Below are 21393 nucleotides of genomic sequence, written 5' to 3'. Positions count from 1 at the left end.
CTTTCATTCTCTTTACATGGACCTTGGCAGAACAAAAAAATCTTAATTTCAATAATGTCCAATTTATTGATATTTATTTTATGGTTCCTATTTTCAGTATCAGGTCTAACCGCACTTTGCCTCGCATTAAGATCCTAAAGATTTTGTGTTAGGCTTTTATCTAGAAGTTTTATACATTTATTTATAACCCATTTTGAGTCAGTTTGGTATAGGTTTGTACAAGAAATGAGATGTAGGTTGAGATTTTCTTTTTTTTGCATATGGATATTCCTTGCCCTAACTTTACTTACTAACAGTGCTGTAATTTTGTTTACTGTAACTATATACTTCTTGAAATGAGGTGGACTAAGTTTTACTTTTTGGGAATTCACCAAGCTTCCAGAATCTGGAGAATTCTCTCTTTTGTCAACTTTGGAATATTTTTAGCCATTATTTCTTTCAGTACTTTTCTATTTTTATTGTGCTTTATTTCTTTAGTTATCATATTTTTAAGTTCTAAAATACCCAGTTGTCCTCTATTTCTTTGTTGAGACTTTTTATTTATTTGCTAAGATTCTACTTTTTATTTTGTTCAAAAAAGTTCATAATTTGTTACTGAACATTTTTATGATGGCTGTCTTAAAATCTTTATCAGATAATTCAAACATCTCTGTCATTTGGGTATCAGCATTGAATGTCTTTTATCATTCAGTTTGGGGTCTTCTTGCTTCTTGGAAGCCTGATTGGTTTTCGATTGAAACTTGACACTTTGGGTATTGTAGTAGGAGACTCTGGATCTTGTTTAAAACTTGCATTCTAGCTGGATTTCTCAGACATTGCTTTAGCAGGGAAATGGGGATTGCTTACTAGGAATAGAAGTCCAGATCCCAAGCTGATCTCAATTGATACCAGGCAGAAGTGATAGTTCTGGCTCACCAATAGGTCTCCACTGATCCATCTCTGGCTAAGTAAGAAGTAGAGAAATGGCTCATTACTACTCCTCATGTGCCCTCCCTACCAAACAGTGGGAGGTGCCCTCATTACCATTATGTTGAGGTGAAAGTCCTGACTTTCCCTAGGATTCCTCTAACACCACTGTCAGAAGTGTGGTGTCTCATTACTGCCTGCTGGGGCTTGAAGCTCAGGTTCCCCATGTGGTTTCCACTGATGCTGAAGGTCATCATTCCCACCCAGTATGGTTGAGAGTCCCACCTCTGTACAATTCTCCTCTGACATCATCCTCCCCCAATCCCCTCTTTCTACCAGCTGGAGGATTGTGTTGCTTCCTAACAGCCTTCTCAGGACAGAAGTCTAGGTTCCCCACTCAGCTTCTATAGTCATGAATGGGGATGGGCCACATTTTTTCTTTGTTGTTTGGTTGAAGTAGAGCGGTTATTCAGTATTATCTAACACTGGTTTACAAAGATACTCTTTTTCTGGTCCTTTGGCTAGAGGAAGCAGGCTATGTGTCGGTCTTTGATTTTTTTTTCCTTACTTTTTGACATTTCTTGTTGCTAGCTTTTTCATTTCCATGTCTGATACACATGAGCTAAAAAAGTAAATCCACATTGTGTCATTTTTTAGATCCCAAGGTCCCTTTCCCATACACTTTTTTCTGTATACCTTTGAGAGTCTCCTGAAGTCTACGTCACATATAACATCCATATTTTTAAATTATACTTAGTGGGAGGAGTAGGCAAAATTCAGCCCATCTTCTATGAGGCTGAAGTCCTATGAAGGTATTTTATTATAGGTTCCAAATGGAATTAGTGAGTTAAAATATTAACATCCCCTTTCATCATTAAGTATTGTTCTTTGGCTTTTATTATGGAGATTTTCCAACATCTGCAGAAGTAGAGGGAAATCTATAACATTCCCCATCACCAAGTATTTGTTTACAATGATGTTTAGTTAACACAAGAAAGCTAGAATAAGTACTTGAATTCTTCCTCGTATTTATAAAGTTTCAATGTGATGCACTGGTCATCTAGTATCTTCCAGAAGGAAAAATAAGAGTTGAAGGGGTGTTTTTGTTTTTGTTTTGTTTTTTGGTATTGTTATTATATGGATTTAAATATATTTGCAGTGATTTGACCTATGCGGTTATATTTTTCTTATTGCAGTTCGAATTATCCTATCTGTGGATAATGGAAGCCAAGTTCAATTGATTCATTATTCCTTTTGACCTATTATATTGCCTATTACTATATTGCTAACTGCTTTAATCACGTGCTTTAATCACGAATTCAGGAACAGCTCTCCTGGGTAGCTCTGGATTGACATCTCCTATGAAATTTCAGTCAAGATATTTGTCTGAAATGCAATCATATGAAGACTTGAATGATAATGGAGGATCCATTTTTGAGATGACCCACTCACATAATTGGCAAGTTTGTGTTGCTTGTTGGCAGAAGGCCTCAATTCCTTGCCACATGGATCTCTCCACAGGGCCATTGTAGTGCTTTTATGATATGGTATGGTGGCTTTCCCCAGAGCAAGTCATGTCAGAAAGAGCAAGACACAAGTACCTGTGTCTTTTCTGACTTAGCCTCAGGATACACACACGGTTATTTCTCAATATCCTATTGATTACACTGGTCGGCTCTCCTCACTATTGAGGGAGCTATTTAAGCACATGACTAACAAGATATGCGGGTCACTGGCAGCCTTTTTGGAGGCACGTTACCATATATATCTTTACTAGTTTTGAAGGTATCCTTACTTCCTACTATACTAAGAACTTTCAGGGTCACTTTCTTTGTTTCTTTCCCCAGGCACAGAATCATTGATTTTTCCATGGTATCTTGATTTATTTTAATAGAAAAAAATATATATGGTGTAAGTTGGGTTCTAGGGATGTTCATTATATGGGATTGGTCTATGTTTTTAAAATAAAATTTTTTTATTGCTTTTAACAAATATTGACATGAATTGTTAATGAAAGACAAATTAAAATTTTTTATGGATTAAATTTTTGGAGAATTTTGGGGGGTTCCGGAAGATGGCGGCGTAGGAGGACGCGGGGCTCACAGCGCGTCCTGCCGATCACTTAGATTCCACCTACACCTGCCTAAAGAACCCAGAAAACCGCCAGAGGATTAGCAGAAGGGAGTCTCCGGAGTCAAGCGCAGACGAGAGGCCCACGGAAGAGGGTAGGAAGGGCGGCGAGGCGGTGCGCGCTCCACGGACTGGCGGGAGGGAGCCGGGGCGGAGGGGCGGCTCGCCGGCCAAGCAGAGCCCCCGAGTCTGGCTGGCAAAAGCGGAGGGGCCGGACAGACTGTGTTCCGACAGCAAGCGCGACTTAGCGTCTGGGAGGTCATAAGTTAACAGCTCTGCGCGGAAAGCGGGAAGGCTGGAGGACAAAGGGAGGGAGAGCTGCTGAGCCCCCGGACGGCAGAGCTCAGCTTGGCGGGGAACAAAGGCGCCAGCGCCATCTCCCCCGCCCATCCCCCAGCCAAAATCCCAAAGGGAACCAGTTCCTGCCAGGGAACTTGCTCGCTCCGCGCAAACACCCAACTCTGTGCTTCTGCGGAGCCAAACCTCCGGCAGCGGATCTGACTCCCTCCCGCTGCCACAGGGCTCCTCCTGAAGTGGATCACCTAAGGAGAAGCGAGCTAAGCCTGCCCCTCCAGCCCCCGTGCACCTTGCCTACCCACCCCAGCTAATACGCCAGATCCCCAGCAACACAAGCCTGGCAGTGTGCAAGTAGCCCAGACGGGACACGCCACCCCACAGTGAATCCCGCCCCTAGGAGAGGGGAAGAGAAGGCACACACCAGTCTGACTGTGGCCCCAGCAGTGGGCTGGGGGCAGACATCGGGTCGGACTGCGGCCCCGCCCACTAACTCCAGTTATACACCACAGCACAGGGGAAGTGCACTGCAGGTCCTCACCACGCCAGGGACTCTCCAAAATGACCAAACGGAAGAATTCCCCTCAGAAGAATCTCCAGGAAATAACAACAGCTAATGAACTGATCAAAAAGGATTTAAATAATATAACAGAAAGTGAATTTAGAATAATAGTCATAAAATTAATCGCTGGGCTTGAAAACAGTATACAGGACAGCAGAGAATCTCTTGCCACAAAGATCGAGGGACTAAGGAACAGTCACGAGGAGTTGAAAAACGCTTTAAACGAATTGCAAAACAAAATGGAATCCACGATGGCTCGGCTGGAAGAGGCAGAGGAGAGAATAGGTGAACTAGAAGATAAAGTTATGGAGAAAGAGGAAGCTGAAAGAAAGAGAGATAAAAAAATCCAGGAGTATGAGGGGAAAATTAGAGAACTAAGTGATACACTAAAAAAAAATAATATACGCATAATTGGTATCCCAGAGGAGGAAGAGAGAGGGAAGGGTGCTGAAGGGGTACTTGAACAAATTATAGCTGAGAACTTCCCTGAACTGGGGAAGGAAAAAGGCATTGAAATCCAAGAGGCACAGAGAACTCCCTTCAGACGTAACTTGAATCGATCTTCTGCACGACATATCATAGTGAAACTGGCAAAATACAAGGATAAAGAGAAAATTCTGAAAGCAGCAAGGGATAAACGTGCCCTCACATATAAAGGGAGACCTATAAGACTCGTGACTGATCTCTCCTTTGAAACTTGGCAGGCCAGAAAGGCTTGGCACGATATCTACAGTGTGCTAAACAGAAAAAATATGCAGCCGAGAATCCTTTATCCAGCAAGTCTGTCATTTAGAATAGAAGGAGAGATAAAGGTCTTCCCAAACAAACAAAAACTGAAGGAATTTGTCACCACGAAACCAGCCCTACAAGAGATCCTAAGGGGGATCCTGTGAGACAAAGTACCAGAGACATCACTACGAGCATAAAACATACAGACATCACAATGACTCTAAACCCATATCTTTCTATAATAACACTGAATGTAAATGGATTAAATGCACCAACTAAAAGACATAGGGTATCAGAATGGATAAAAAAACAAGACCCATCTATTTGCTGTCTACAAGAGACTCATTTTAGATCTGAGGACACCTTTAGATTGAGAGTGAGGGGATGGAGGACTATTTATCATGCTCCTGGAAGCCAAAAGAAAGCTGGAGTAGCCACACTTATATCAGACAAACTAGACTTTAAATTAAAGGCTGTAACAAGAGATGAAGAAGGGCATTATATAATAATCACAGGGTCTATCCACCAGGAAGAGCTAACTATTATAAATGTCTATGCGCCAAATACCCGAGCCCACAGATATATAAAACAATTACTCATAAACATAAGCAACCTTATTGATAAGAATGTGGTCATTGCAGGGGACTTTAACACCCCACTTACAGAAATGGATAGATCATCTAGACACACAGTCAATAAAGAAACAAGGGCCCTGAATGATACATTGGATCAGATGGACTTGACAGATATATTTAGAACTCTGCATCCCAAAGCAACAGAATATACTTTCTTCTCGAGTGCACATGGAACATTCTCCAAGATAGATCATATACTGGGTCACAAAACAGCCCTTCATAAGTTTACAAGAATTGAAATTATACCATGCATACTTTCAGACCACAATGCTATGAAGCTTGAAATCAACCACAGGAAAAAGTCTGGAAAACCTCCAAAAGCATGGAGGTTAAAGAACACCCTACTAACGAATGAGTGGGTCAACCAGGCAATTAGAGAAGAAATTAAAACATATATGGAAACAAACGAAAATGAAAATACAACAATCCAAACGCTTTGGGATGCAGCGAAGGCAGTCCTGAGAGGAAAATACATTGCAATCCAGGCCTATCTCAAGAAACAAGAAAAATCCCAAATACAAAATCTAACAGCACACCTAAAGGAAATAGAAGCAGAACAGCAAAGGCAGCCTAAACCCAGCAGAAGAAGAGAAATAATAAAGATCAGAGCAGAAATAAACAATATAGAATCTAAAAAAACTGTAGAGCAGATCAACGAAACCAAGAGTTGGTTTTTTGAAAAAATAAACAAAATTGACAAACCCCTAGCCAGGCTTCTCAAAAAGAAAAGGGAGATGACCCAAATAGATAAAATCATGAATGAAAATGGAATGATTACAACCAATCCCTCAGAGATACAAACAATTATCAGGGAATACTATGAAAAATTATATGCCAGCAAATTGGACAACCTGGAAGAAATGGACAAATTTCGAAACACCCACACTCTTCCAAAACTCAATCAGGAGGAAATAGAAAGCTTGAACAGACCCATAACCAGCGAAGAAATTGAATCGGTTATCAAAAATCTCCCAACAAATAAGAGTCCAGGACCAGATGGCTTCCCAGGGGAGTTCTACCAGACATTTAAAGCAGAGATAATACCTATCCTTCTCAAGCTATTCCAAGAAATAGAAAGGGAAGGAAAACTTCCAGACTCATTCTATGAAGCCAGTATTACTTTGATTCCTAAACCAGACAGAGACCCAGTAAAAAAAGAGAACTACAGGCCAATATCCCTGATGAATATGGATGCAAAAATTCTTAATAAGATACTAGCTAATCGAATTCAACAGCATATAAAAAGAATTATTCACCATGATCAAGTGGGATTCATTCCTGGGATGCAGGGCTGGTTCAACATTCGCAAATCGATCAACGTGATACATCACATTAACAAAAAAAAAGAGAAGAACCATATGATCCTGTCAATCGATGCAGAAAAGGCCTTTGACAAAATCCAGCACCCTTTCTTAATAAAAACCCTTGAGAAAGTCGGGATAGAAGGAACATACTTAAAGATCATAAAGGCCATTTATGAAAAGCCCACAGCTAACATCATCCTCAACGGGGAAAAACTGAGAGCTTTTTCCCTGAGATCAGGAACACAACAGGGATGCCCACTGTCACCGCTGCTGTTTAATATAGTGCTGGAAGTTCTAGCATCAGCAATCAGACAACAAAAGGAAATCAAAGGCATCAAAATTGGCAAAGATGAAGTCAAGCTTTCGCTTTTTGCAGATGACATGATATTATACATGGAAAATCCGATAGACTCCACCAAAAGTCTGCTAGAACTGATACATGAATTCAGCAAAGTTGCAGGATACAAAATCAATGTGCAGAAATCAGTTGCATTCTTATACACTAACAATGAAGCAACAGAAAGACAAATGAAGAAACTGATCCCATTCACAATTGCACCAAGAAGCATAAAATACCTAGGAATAAATCTAACCAAAGATGTAAAAGATCTGTATGCTGAAAACTATAGAAAGCTTATGCAGGTAATTGAAGAAGATATAAAGAAATGGAAAGACATTCCCTGCTCATGGATTGGAAGAATAAATATTGTCAAAATGTCAATACTACCCAAAGCTATCTACACATTCAATGCAATCCCAATCAAAATTGCACCAGCATTCTTCTCGAAACTAGAACAAGCAATCCTAAAATTCATATGGAACCACAAAAGGCCCCGAATAGCCAAAGTAATTTTGAAGAAGAAGACCAAAGCAGGAGGCATCACAATCCCAGACTTTAGCCTCTACTACAAGCTGTCATCACCAAGACAGCATGGTATTGGCATAAAAACAGACACATAGACCAATGGAATAGAATAGAAACCCCAGAACTAGACCCACAAACGTATGGCCAACTCATCTTTGACAAAGCAGGAAAGAACATCCAATGGAAAAAAGACAGTCTCTTTAACAAATGGTGCTGGGAGAACTGGACAGCAACATGCAGAAGGTTGAAACTAGACCACTTTCTCACACCATTCACAAAAATAAACTCAAAATGGATAAAGGACCTGAATGTGAGACAGGAAACCATCAAAACCTTAGAGGAGAAAGCAGGAAAAGACCTCTCTGACCTCAGCCGTAGCAATCTCTTACTCGGCACATCCCCAAAGGCAAGGGAATTAAAAGCAAAAGTGAATTACTGGGACCTTATGAAGATAAAAAGCTTCTGCACAGCAAAGGAAACAACCAACAAAACTAAAAGGCAACCAACGGAATGGGAAAAGATATTTGCAAATGACACATCGGACAAAGGGCTAGTATCCAAAATCTATAAAGAGCTCATCAAACTCCACACCCGAAAAACAAATAACCCAGTGAAGAAATGGGCAGAAAACATGAATAGACACTTCTCTAAAGAAGACATCCGGATGGCCAACAGGCACATGAAAAGATGTTCAACGTCGCTCCTTATCAGGGAAATACAAATCAAAACCACACTCAGATACCACCTCACGCCAGTCAGAGTGGCCAAAATGAAGAAATCAGGAGACTATAGATGCTGGAGAGGATGTGGAGAAATGGGAACCCTCTTGCACTGTTGGTGGGAATGCAAATTGGTGCAGCCGCTCTGGAAAGCAGTGTGGAGGTTCCTCAGAAAATTAAAAATAGACCTACCCTATGACCCAGCAATAGCACTGCTAGGAATTTATCCAAGGGATACAGGAGTACTGATGCATAGGGGCACCTGTACCCCAATGTTTATAGCGGCACTCTCAACAATAGCCAAATTATGGAAAGAGCCTAAATGTCCATCAACTGATGAATGGATAAAGAAATTGTGGTTTATATACACAATGGAATACTACGTGGCAATGAGAAAAAATGAAATATGGCCTTTTGTAGCAACATGGATGGAACTGGAGAGTGTGATGCTAAGTGAAATAAGCCATACAGAGAAAGACAGATACCATATGGTTTCACTCTTATGTGGATCCTGAGAAACATAACAGAAACCCATGGGGGAGGGGAAGGAAAAAAAAAAAAAGAGGTTAGAGTGGGAGAGAGCCAAAGCATTAGAGACTGTTAAAAACTGAGAACAAACTGAGGGTTGATGGGGGGTGGGAGGGAGGGCAGGGTGGGTGATGGGTATTGAGGAGGGCACCTTTTGGGATGAGCACTGGGTGTTGTATGGAAACCAATTTGACAGTAAATTTCATATATTAAAAAATAAAAAAAAATAAATAAATAAAAAAAATAAAGTTTTGCAGTTAAAAAAAAAAAAAAATTTTTGGAGAATTTTGGTGAGATATCCCTTCATAATTTTATCCTTCTATTTCTTTTATGACAGTTACATTTACAATTTAGATTCTCCTTTCCTCAATTGAAACAAAATATAAATACAAACATCATCATATTTAGTTTTGAGAATAGTTTATATCATTTTCCCATTTAGTTTAAAATAATCTGAAATCATAAAAATGGCAGAGGGTAATATGGGGAGAAAATAATATTTTAAAGCCCCCAGACCTAGAAAATTTAAGACAGTTAAATGTTTGCATTTACATGGACCAAAAATTTACATGTTGAAGGACCAAATCTGTAATTATTGTTACTAATATATGGTAAGATATTTTTATATAACTCAACTCCTCTTTTATGATAGTTTTTATCATTGTTGAATGATGGTTTGTTCAATTTAACTTTATTTCACACCTAAATTGATCAGAATTTTATTTCAAAGTACTGATACTTTGTTGCATAAATTATACACTATTTTTATTTTCCAGGTGCTTCTTTATAAATTTCTTAATATGGAAGCTATTTCTTCAAAAACATATTATCCATTAAAAGGCCAGAATACAAATATGATATTACTTATACAGGAAAATTATTTGAATTACTTGGCAGTAACCTAATATTTGAATGAGGGGTAATGTAGGACTTTTTTGTTTGTTTGTTCAATAACCTACTACTGCTGACCTTTTTTTTACCTCTTTCTACAGAAGAATAACTAAGACCAGCCTGTAAACCTGGAAGATACATAATATCTTCCATATTTAGTTCATTATAAGATTTATGAAAGATTATAGCTGCTATTATAAGCTTGCCTTTTATTCAGCTTTAATAAATAAATTCTTGGGGTGCCTGGGTGGCTCAGTCAGTTGAGCATCTGACTTTGGCTCGGGTCATGATCTTGCAGTTCACGAGTTTAAACCCCACTTCAGGCTCCGTGCTGACAGCTTGGAACTGCTTCAGATTCTGTGTCTCCTTTTCTCTCTGCCCCTTCTGCTCGCAGTCTCTCTCTCTCTCTCTCAAAAATAAACATGTTAAATAAATAAATAAATAAATAAATTCTTTATGATCTTAACTAAAATGCCTCATATTGTGCATTAATCTCCATCCCCCACCTACTCAGAGACATCATACTTGGACAGAAAGACGACTTTTGTTTGAAAATTACATTGAGACATTGGGAATTGAAATTTAACAATATCTTTTATAATAATGTCAAAAACATAAAATATTTAAGAATTTCTGTACTAAAAACTGTAAAATATTGTGGAGATAAGGAAGACCTAAGTGAAAGGAAACATGTATGAAGTTTGGGAATTGGAAGAAAAGATATGTTCAAATATCAAATTAGTTCAAAAATGACTTATGAAACCAATGCAATCTCAATAAAAATTTCTGATTTTTTTATATTGCTGCTCAATTATAAAATTTATATGTAGAAGCACCAGAGCAGCCAAAATAATTTTTCAAGTGAAGGCATAAATTGGGAGGCACAGACTATTGGATTTTCAGACTTATTATAAATGAACATATTCAGAAAATCAATAGCTGAGAAAATTCAAGACTGTCATTTTGGAAAACAAAGAGATAAGCATCAATGAAACAAAATACAGAGTACAGAAATAAGCTCACATATAGAAATTTATTGATTTTTAACAATAAGGCCAAAATAATTCAAAGGGAAAAAGAGTAGCCCTTTGAATAAAGGGTGCGATAATAATTAGACTTTCATATGGAAAAATGAAATTAACCTTTACCCTTATTTTACACTATAAATTAACTTGAAGAAATAGACATAAATGTAAGACATAAAACTATAACAATTTCAGTTGAAAGATAAGAAAAAGTGTTGTACCTTGAGTTAGGCAAAGATTTCTTAGAACAAAAAGAACATGAACCGTAAAGAAAAAAATGATAATTTAAACATCAAAATTAAAGATGCCTGCTCTTCAGAAGACACCATATAAAGAATAAAAATATAAGCCATGGATTGGCATAAAATACTTACAAAACATATATCTGATAAAGTAATTGTATTTAAACTATGTGAAAGCTACTCCAATCAACAATAAAAATAAAAAACAGTGAATTATATGGCTAAAGATGTGAACAAAAGCACATATAGACAGCGAATACATTCATGAAAAGGTGCCCAGTATCGTTAGTCATGAAGGAAATGCAAATTACACTCATCACGAGCTACTTCTACTTACCCGCTATAATCTTTAAATGTATAAATACTGGCAATTCCAAATCGTGGTGAGGACGCAGTGCCAATGGAACTGTCCTACTCTGTTGTGGGAAGGCAGTACGGTACAACACTTTAGAAAACAGTCTGGCAGTTATCTCATAAAGTTAACTATGCACAGAATATCTGACCTCAGTTCCACTTCTATGTATTTCCCCAAGAACAATGAAAACATATGTCTACATAAAGACGTGTACATAAATAGCTATGGTAGTTTTATTCATAATTGCCCACAAAGTGGCAAGAATCCAAATGACCATGAACATGCGAATGGGTGAAGACATGTGGTGTATCTACAGAGTGGAATACTTCTCAGTAATCAGGAGGAATGAGCTACTGCTGTGTGCAACATTATAAATGAATCACTAAAGCATTATGTTAGGTGAAAGAAACCAGACTGATAAGGTTATGTATTTTATAATGGTGTTTATATGACATTACGGAAAAGACAAAACTGTAGAACCAGAAATTAGATCAGTGATTTCCAGGGACTCTGGATGGATGGAAGGGATTGATTACAAAGAGCTAGGAAATTTTGAAATGAAATATATTTTGACTACAGTATGGTTTCATTACTGTATTCATTTGTCAAAATTTGTTGAGCTTTTAACAAGGTGATTTTTTATCAAATATGAATTATATTTCACAACATATGACTAAAATGCATCAAATTAAAATAATCATAGTTCTTATAAAATTGGGAATGGTGTTTCTAAGCAGTGGATTTGATATAGCCTTGTGGCTTATTTATGATGATTAGACAATCACCAAGGGTACTTCAGACAGCAGAGAAATTCTAAAAGTAAATAGTATATTTTATATCCTTTAGAAATGCACCATATAACACATATCATTGTAAATGAAGACACTTGATTATTGTCAGGCTTAATATAATGTCACGAACAATCAGTGGCATAATAAATGCTTTGGAGGTGGTAGTGTTATACATATTTTTTTTTTTTTTAATTTTTTTTTTTTAACGTTTATTTATTTTTGAGACAGAGAGAGACAGAGCATGAATGGGGGAGGGGCAGAGAGAGAGGGAGACACAGAATCGGAAACAGGCTCCAGGCTCTGAGCCATCAGCCCAGAGCCCGACGCGGGGCTCGAACCCACGGACCGCGAGATCGTGACCTGATCTGAAGTCGGATGCTTAACCGACTGAGCCACCCAGGCGCCCCAGGATTCTTAAAATTAATTGTATAATGGTTTCTAATTTTAGACTCCCTTTTCATCTGTGCAATACAAGACATAGCTTTACAACATGTCTTAGTCTAAAATTTAAATAAAGAACAAAATGCTTATTTAAGAAATGGATAAGCATTGGTTCTGAAACTAAATTTAATTTAAAGTTATTTTTCCATTTGCATTAATCTACAAGATACAGGCTTACTATATATTAAAACTCAGGTCATGTTGGGTAAATAAATAAGAATGACCTGTTTTTATTAGAAGGGGAAGGTAAAATGAGACTGTCCTTTGAACTGTCACTTATTAACTCTACTATGTATACTAAAATTTAAAACAAAATAAAAATATGTCTCTCTGTAAATACCTCTAGAAAGTGCTAAAGTGATGTTAAAGTGAAGAAAATATCCAAGTGTGTAATCAAAAGAAATATCGATATTTTTTTGAAATCTGCAATGCATTTTATCAAAATTAAACACATAAGGGCCATTAGGAGTTAGAAATATTTCTAAACCTTTAAACATTAAGGAGGCAATCTGTTCACTTAGGAATAACCAGGTACATGTATAAGATCACCTTTCCATTGACTCTTCTGTATGTAACAATTTACAATCAGACATTGCAGATTCTGTTGATTCTCTGTAGTTTGAATAGGTTTACCATAGACATTTCCCCCTTTCTGTTTTTTTATGTTGGAAAAATTTCCCTTTTTTGGGTTTTCTAATATGAACTTGAATGATTAAGTAGTCTCAATGCTTTGTTATTCATGACTATAATAACAAAATACTTTCTATAAAATTACTGCTTTTTGTGTCATTAACTACAGTGAGATATCAAAGTAAAATATCAAGCTATACATATAGTTTTTTTAATGTTTATTTTTGAGTGAGAGAGAGAGGCGGGGGAGGGGTAGAGAGTGAGGGAGACACAGAATCTGAAGCAGGCTCCAGGCTCTGAGCTGTCAGCACAGAGCCTGACATGGGGCTCAAACTCATGAACTGTGAGATCATGACCTGAGTCAAAGTTGGATGCTTAACCAACGGGGCCAGGTGCCTCTTTACTTATAGTTTTAAATAAGAATAATGAACTTATCAACTAGTTTAAATGGTGAGAGAATGACTCACCAATTGTTCAGGATTGGACTTATTTTTTGAGGTAGCTGGACTGCTCTTTGATTTTTACCCGTTTTTAGCCCAGCTTGGAGTTTTCATTAGCAAAGATTGAGAGAGAGCATGTATATTCCTGGAACATTTATTTTCACTACTATTTCTTTAGATGAATAAGCTATATGAAGGATTAAAGGCTATCGACTCAATTCTTCCAAATGTTAAGGAGAAGGAATTTGGTGCTTTAACTAAGTATAGGAAGGCAACTATCTTCCTTTAGCTTATTAGACCAAGTACATAATTTAGAATGTTTGTTTCAAGTGACAAGAAGCACAACTCAAACTAGAAAAATATGAAACATGTAATCAGACATGGTCTCAGTTTTGACTGTGGCATACTAAAATAACTACCAGTAACTTTCATTTGGCATTTTCACAACTCCTATCAGTAAAAAGAAAAGAACACCTGCCTCATTTCTAGCACCTGTCCCTGCCCTTCCCCTACCCCTACCCTGAAATTTCCTTCCCTCGCATTGCCCTTAACTGAACCATATTCCCATCCCCCCACTGTTCAAATGGCTAGAGGAATGTGTTGCTCTAATCCAGCAGTCTTCAGTCCGGGGCCAATTGTAGATAACGGAGTGGGAATCTACCCCTCTAGTAACGCAGAAACTACTGGTGCTCCCTCAAGGATGTCAGTGGGAGGTTACCAGGAAAAATGCAAAATAAATATCAGATAGTAAAACAGCAAACAATTAACGATTCTGATTCCTAGTCTGGGCCGGGCACTATTACAGTGCTTACCAGGTATTGATTTACTTAATATTCAGAAAAATCGTATTCAGCGATACATCTTTACTATATTGAGGAAATAGAGAATCTAAGAAAGTAAAAACTTGCCTGAGGTTATATGGATATTAACAGAACTCATATTCCAACCCAGGCAGTCTGGTTTCAGAGAAAACGTATAACTTTTTTTGGAAGATATAGAGTCAAAGTTATAGGAAAAGAAAAAAACAAATATTTCTAATGTAAACCAGAGAGAAGAAGGTGGGTAGTGAGGGAATTAGGGGAGATTGTGGGAGAACTTCTGACTGCCTAGAGAGTGTCCAAATCAGATATAAACTCAGAAAGACCCAAGAAAAAGGAAAAATCCAGAAATCAAGCACGCTGTGGCTTCACTTCCCCGAGTCAATCAGACACTACTGTTTTGGAATAATCTCCAGGAAATTATTAAACCTTCCACTGAGATATAGACTGTATCTCTTACGGGGAGATGTTTGGGAAGTAGAAAGTTAGGCAAGCTTTATATCTTTAAAGGGTAGAAGAATCATTTGCAAATTTGCAGCATCCCCAGTTTATATCTGGGGATGAAGCAGCTGAAGGCCAGTAAGTTAATACCAGGATTAATCCTCCCTAGGAGATAACTAGACATACTCATTGTTGAACCAACCAAATACACTCTAATTACAAAGATTGAATTTGTTCATGTAGGAAATATGTACATATCAACTGCTAATGTCTCTGACATTTCAAGCAGTTTCAAGGCCCATCATAATGTAATACCATCTTCTAAATCCCTAACTATACTATCACTTCGCCCCAGAATGTAAAATCTGCTCCATTTAGATTAGGTTCCTGGGGCGCCTGGGTAGCTCAGTCAGTTGAGCGTCCGACTTCAGCTCAGGTCATGATCTCGCGGTTTGTGGGTTCGAGCCCCGCATCGGGCTCTCTGCTGAAAGCTCAGAGCCTGGAGCCTGCTTTGGATTCTGTCTCCTTCTCTCTCTGCCCCTCCCCAACTTGTGCTCTATCTCTCTCTGTCTCCCAAAAATGAATAAATGTTAAAAAAAAAAAAAAAAAGATTAGGTTCCTTATTCACCCTTCAACATACCCTAGTAATAGCCACTGTGCTGACTTGTTTCTTTTTCTTGTACTGCACTGGCTTGCTCTTTCCAAATCCTATGATTTTTGAGGTCCATTTGAGATTACACATTCTTTTACATTTACATTGTCTTCCTATGTGTCTATACCTTTTGTCCTATTATATTTATATTTCATGCCATGACATCTATATATGTCATGGTATTGCTTGAGAGAGGTAATTTTTGTATGTAATTTCTACTCCTTTCAAATAAATTTTCACAGAATAGATCCATTTCATGTAGTTGTTGATGGAAACTATAAAATTTATAGGTAAAGGGACATTCCGCATGAAATGCAGTGTGTCTTTCAAAGTAATTTTATTTTGATACTTTGGAAATTAATAATAGCAATAATAATAAAATACAGAATAAAATATAAGTGAATCCATATATGCCTCACTAAGATTTATCAAAGTTAACTTATAATTTCGCTTCAAAGTTTTCATGAAAGTAGAACGTTATGCATGCATTTAAAATCTATTCTTTTTCTCTCCTCATTTCTGTTGCCCTTTTATTATGTATTTAGTAAGTATCTTTGTAGGTCATGAGTATCACAAAATTCAGATTACTTAATTCATATAATATTCTGCTTTATGGCTTTTCAAGAAATATACATAAATGAATATACATGTATATGTGTGTATGCGCATATGTATATGCATACATATATGTGTGTGTTTATCCTATATGTGCTTCAACTGAGAGAATACACACACATATATACATATATGTATATATATGAGAGCAAGGAAGATATTGAGCATATGGTCTAGGAAGCTGAGAAGTATAAAGATGAAGATGAAAAGTAGTGAGGCAAGGTGTTTTCCAAGAATTTGCTTGAATACTAGGCATTTAAGATGAAAGCTGCTGCTGAAGTTAAGATCAATAATGAGGACAAACAGAAGATCCTTGACAAAAGTAATGAAATCATCAACTGGCTTGATAAGAATCAGACTTCAGATAAGGAAGACTGAACATCAACAGCAAGAGCTGGGAAGGCCGCAGCCACACCCTTAGCAAGCTCCAGAGTGCAAGAGGCATGCTGGGAGGAATGCCTGGGGGGCTTCCCTGGTGGTGGAGCTCCTCCTTCTGGTGGAGCACCATTAAATGGGCCCACCATTAAAAAGCTTGATTAAGTCAGCCTTAGCCTAGACTTAGCCTTATTCTACACCAAAAGACATTGAAGGACCCAAATTTGCAGCAAATTCCATGGCAGTTTTAAAGTTGAGATGCCATAGTAAATATCTAGCCATTCTTGATTCTTGAAACTGAGTATGTGCACAGGGAAAAGACATAACACTGCACTTATTGGAAGGGAAAATACAATGTCTTAATATAAAATGTTTGCATATATTGTACACACGTAAACATACTTATAGTAGATATATATAGATATATATAGATATATATATATCTACTATAAGTATACTATAGATATATATATATCTACTATAAGTATACTATAGATATATATATATATCTACTATAAGTATACTATAGATATATATATCTATATATACTATATATGTAAGGATACTTATGTATATGTGCGTATAACTCCAAATTTCACTTTTTTTCATTCTTTCAAACAATACTTCACCTGTTTCTTTGTAGCTATCCATGTGCACATGTTGTGTTTCCAGAAGAATGATCACCAAAATTGAATTGGTTATGCGCATTGCAAATCCTTTCCTCAGTCTGTGGATTTTCTTTTAACCTTAGAGAGAGTGCTGTTTGCCTTGTTTTTGTGGTTATTGGTGGTGTCGCTGTTTTCACTCTCTCTGCAGTGATGTCATAAAGATGCATTCACATATTTTCTTACAAACGTTGCAGGTTTTTTTTACACAGAGGTATTTAATTTATCTGGAATTTATTTCTGAGTGTGTATGAGGTAGGCATTTAGTTTCTCATTCTCCATGCAGAGAGCCAGTTGTCTTCGCATAATCTGTAGGAACAGTGCATCCTTTATTGCCGATTCATAACACTGCTGCTAAGACCACCTTCTAATCTATTCAGAGGTCTGTTTACGCTACATTCCCATGATTTTTGTGTCTTTTACTAGTCTCTATTTTGTGTCATAAATATATTTGGCTAGTACTACTTTGAAACAACCTGGTTTTAATTAGTCACTAAATTTGGAAATCTGATGGACAGGTACCTATTACTTGTTACTTTTCAAAATATTATGACGACTCTTGTTTTCCTTTATATGCCTTTTAGATATCTTGATAAATTTCATGAAAAATTATGTTACTATTCTTTCTGGAGATATGCTAACATGTATTAGTCAGTTTGGGGAGAATTGTTACCTCTAAAATGTTGAATTTTTCATTCAACACGGTATTTCTCATTCTTTTTTTTTAATTTTATTTATTATTTTTTAAAATTTACATCCAAATTATTTAGCATATGGTGCGACAGTGATGTCAGGAGTAGATTCCTTAGTGCCCCTTACCTATTTATCCCATCCCCCCTCCCACATCCCCTCCAGTATCCCTCAGTTTGTTCTCCTTATTTATGAGTCTCTTCTGTTTTGTCCCCCTCCCTGTTTTTATATTATTTTTGTTTCCCTTCCCTTATGTTCATCTGTTTTGTCTCTTAAAGTCTTCATATAAGTGAAGTCATATGATTTTTGTCTTTCTCTGACTGACTAATTTCACTTAGCATAATACCCTGCAGTTCCATCCACGTAGTTGCAAGTGGCAAGATTTCATTCTTTTTGATTGCCAAGTAATACTCCATTGTGTGTGTGTGTGTATAATATATATATCTATATATATATAGATATATATATAGATATATATATCACCTCTTCTTTATTCATTCATCCATCGATGGACATTTGGGCTCTTTCTATACTTTGACTATTGTTGATAGTGCTGCAATAAACATGGGGGTGCATGTGTCCCTTTGAACCAGCACACCTGTATCCCGTGGATAAATGCCTAGTAGTGCAATTGCTGGGTCGTAGGGTAGTTCTATTTTTAGTTTTTTGAGGAACCTCCATACTGTTTCCAGAGTGGCTGCACCAGCTTGCATTCCCAGGTATTTCTCATTCTTTATCAAATCTTCTTTCATGCCCTTTAATAATGTTTCTTAATTTATCTTTTAAGATGTTGGAAAATATTTGATATCCTTACTTCTTGGTTTGTTATAGCAATTTAGATATTTAGCATAGAATTTTATTTTTGTCTTATTTTATTTTAGGATAGTTTTATAAAAATATAGTTTTAAAAGTTATATTATCTAATTAGTTCCTGGTATATGAAATTGTATACATTTTTGCATGTAGATTTTAGAGTTGACAATATTGCTGAAACATCTAATAAATTTTCAAGATATTTTATAATTGTTTTTGGTTTTTGTATGCTTAAAACTGTATCATTTATGGGACACCTGGGTGGCTTAGTTGGTTAAGTGTCCAACTCTTGACTTTGGCTCAGGTCATGATCTCACACAGTTCGTGGGTTTGAACCCCACATTGGCCTCTGTGCTGAGAGCACAGAGTCTGTCTTGTCTGCTTGGGATTCTCTGTCTCCTTCTATTTCTGCCTGTCCTGCTCTCTTTCTCTTTCTCTCTCTCTCTCTGTGTCTCAAAAATAAACAAAATAAAAAACTAAAAATGTATCATTTATGAATAATCTGTGTTTTACCAATCATTAAATCTCATTTCTTTCACTAATTACTTGAATTGACAAAAATATCTTGATTCAGTCTTTAAAAAGTATAATTCTTTGGATTAATTAAAGAGATTTTTTTTTTCAAATTTATTTTCATAATGTAGTTCGTAGTGCTTCTTAGAACTACTGTCTACTGTTATGTTTTTCCTTTTTCTACATTACTTTTTAACTTTTTATTGAAGAAATACATATACACTAATCATAAATGTATGACTTGATAAATTTTTACATATACATATACCCAATTTTCCAAACAGTTGAATCAATTTAAACTCCTGCTGGAACTGCATGAGAGTTCTAGAAGTCCATATCCTTGATACATACTCAATATCACTAATCATTTTAATTATAACCATTTTGATGAGGTGTAATTGTCTACTGGTTTTTCCTGATGTCTAATGATGTTGCACATGTTTTCCTATGCATACTAGAGAATTTATGGGTATATTTTATTCAAGTATATTTATTGCATGCCTGTGACTTTCCTTTTCACTCTTTTACTTTTGTCATTTAATGAACAGAGGTTATTTTTTACTTTTATTTTATGGATAGTACTTTATGCATCTTCTTTAAAAAAATATATTACTGTCCCAAGGTTGTGAATTTATTGCTCTGGATTTTTTTCTCTAGCAGCCACTTGTTTTATCTCTAACATTTAGGCCTTGGATCCATCTCAAATTAATTTTTATGCATGCTTTGAGATAATGGTTAAAGTTTTATCTGTTTTTTATATGAACATTTAATTGACTGAGTACCATTTTTGGTTGAAGTCTATTTTGTCTTCTATGAATTGTAATGTTTTTTTTTGGTTATAAATCAAGTCATTGTGTATATGTAAGTCTATTTATAGACTCCATTCTATTCCAATGATTTGTTTTTCTAAACTTATGCCCAAATTACCATGTCTTAAATATCACAGTGTGGAATAAATCTAGATATCCGTAGTGTAAGTCTTTAGCATTGTTATTCTTATCTTTCTAAAATCATCTAGGTTTCTTATTTTCCTTGCTGTAATGCTGTACTGTTTTTCTCTTTCATGAGTGCTTTCAAAGAGCCTCATTTTCCTATTTTTTGTCATTTCTTATTTTTTTAGTCCTTCTCTATTGTAATTATTATTGAAGTTATCATTATTTCTCTTCTTCTTGCTTTATATATTGCATTTGTTTGCTATTGCTGCTTTAAAACTCACCACAAACCTGGTGGCTTGACCCTTCTCACATAGTCTTACATGCGTATAGTCAGAAGCCCAGATGAGCTTTACTGATTTCTCTGTTCTGGGTCCCATAAGGCCACAATCCAGGTGTTGGCCTCCCCGTGTCCTTATCTGAGGGAAAACCTGCTTCTAAGCTAATTCATGGCATTGATATGTCTCTTGTGGCCATAGGGCTGCGGTCTTCATTGCTTTGCTGTGTGACAACAAGACTCCTCACTCAGCTCTTTAAAACATTTTTTAAATATTTTTAACATTTATTTATTTTTTAGAGACAGAGAAAGAGCATGAGCTGGGGAGGGGTAGAGAGAGAGGGAGACACAGAATCTGAAGCAGCCTCTAGGCTCTGAGCTGTCATCCCAGAGCCTGACGCGAGGCTCAAACTCATAGACTGAGAGACAGATCATGACCTGAGCCCAAGTTGGATGCTTAACCGATTGAGCCACCCAGGCGCCCCACCTCACTCAGCTCTTTAATGCCACGTGCATTGCTGTCATGGTGCCCCTCCATCCTCAAACCTGCAGCAACAAGCCATGTCCTTCTGGTGCTTCTCTTTTTGTCTCATCTCTTCTTCCTCCAGAAAGTTCTCTACTTTTAGGAATTCGGATTCAAAAGAGCACATGTTGTACAATTTCATACACAAAATGTTAGAAAACCCAAATCTATAGCTCTAAACATCAGAGAAGTGGTTTCCTGATCACAGGTGGAAGTTAGGACTGATTGGACAGGGTGGGGGGGAGCATTTTGGGATGATAGAAATATTCTACATATTGATAATGTTAGTGGTTAAAAGGTGTATACATTTGATAAAACTACTCAACAGTTCACTCAAAATGGCTCAATTTATATAAGGAACTTATATACTGACAATGAATAATCAACTTATACCTCAGTAAGTTTGATCTCACAAAAATATGGTTCACTGTTGTTCAGATGAGCAAAGTAGGGTCCAATCATTTGTTTCAGGATATGTTGTCATAATATACTAGAAAGAAAAGGTAGCTATTATATTTCGACTTTGTGTCATCCAGATATAAGTTAGAAAACTTTGGGCAGAAATACTGTCAACAGAAGAGATTTATTTATT

Source organism: Panthera onca, chromosome C1 (assembly GCF_046562875.1).
Source record: "Panthera onca isolate mPanOnc1 chromosome C1, mPanOnc1 haplotype 2, whole genome shotgun sequence".
Classification (NCBI taxonomy): domain Eukaryota; kingdom Metazoa; phylum Chordata; class Mammalia; order Carnivora; family Felidae; genus Panthera; species Panthera onca.
This window is presented reverse-complemented; position numbering follows the sequence as displayed.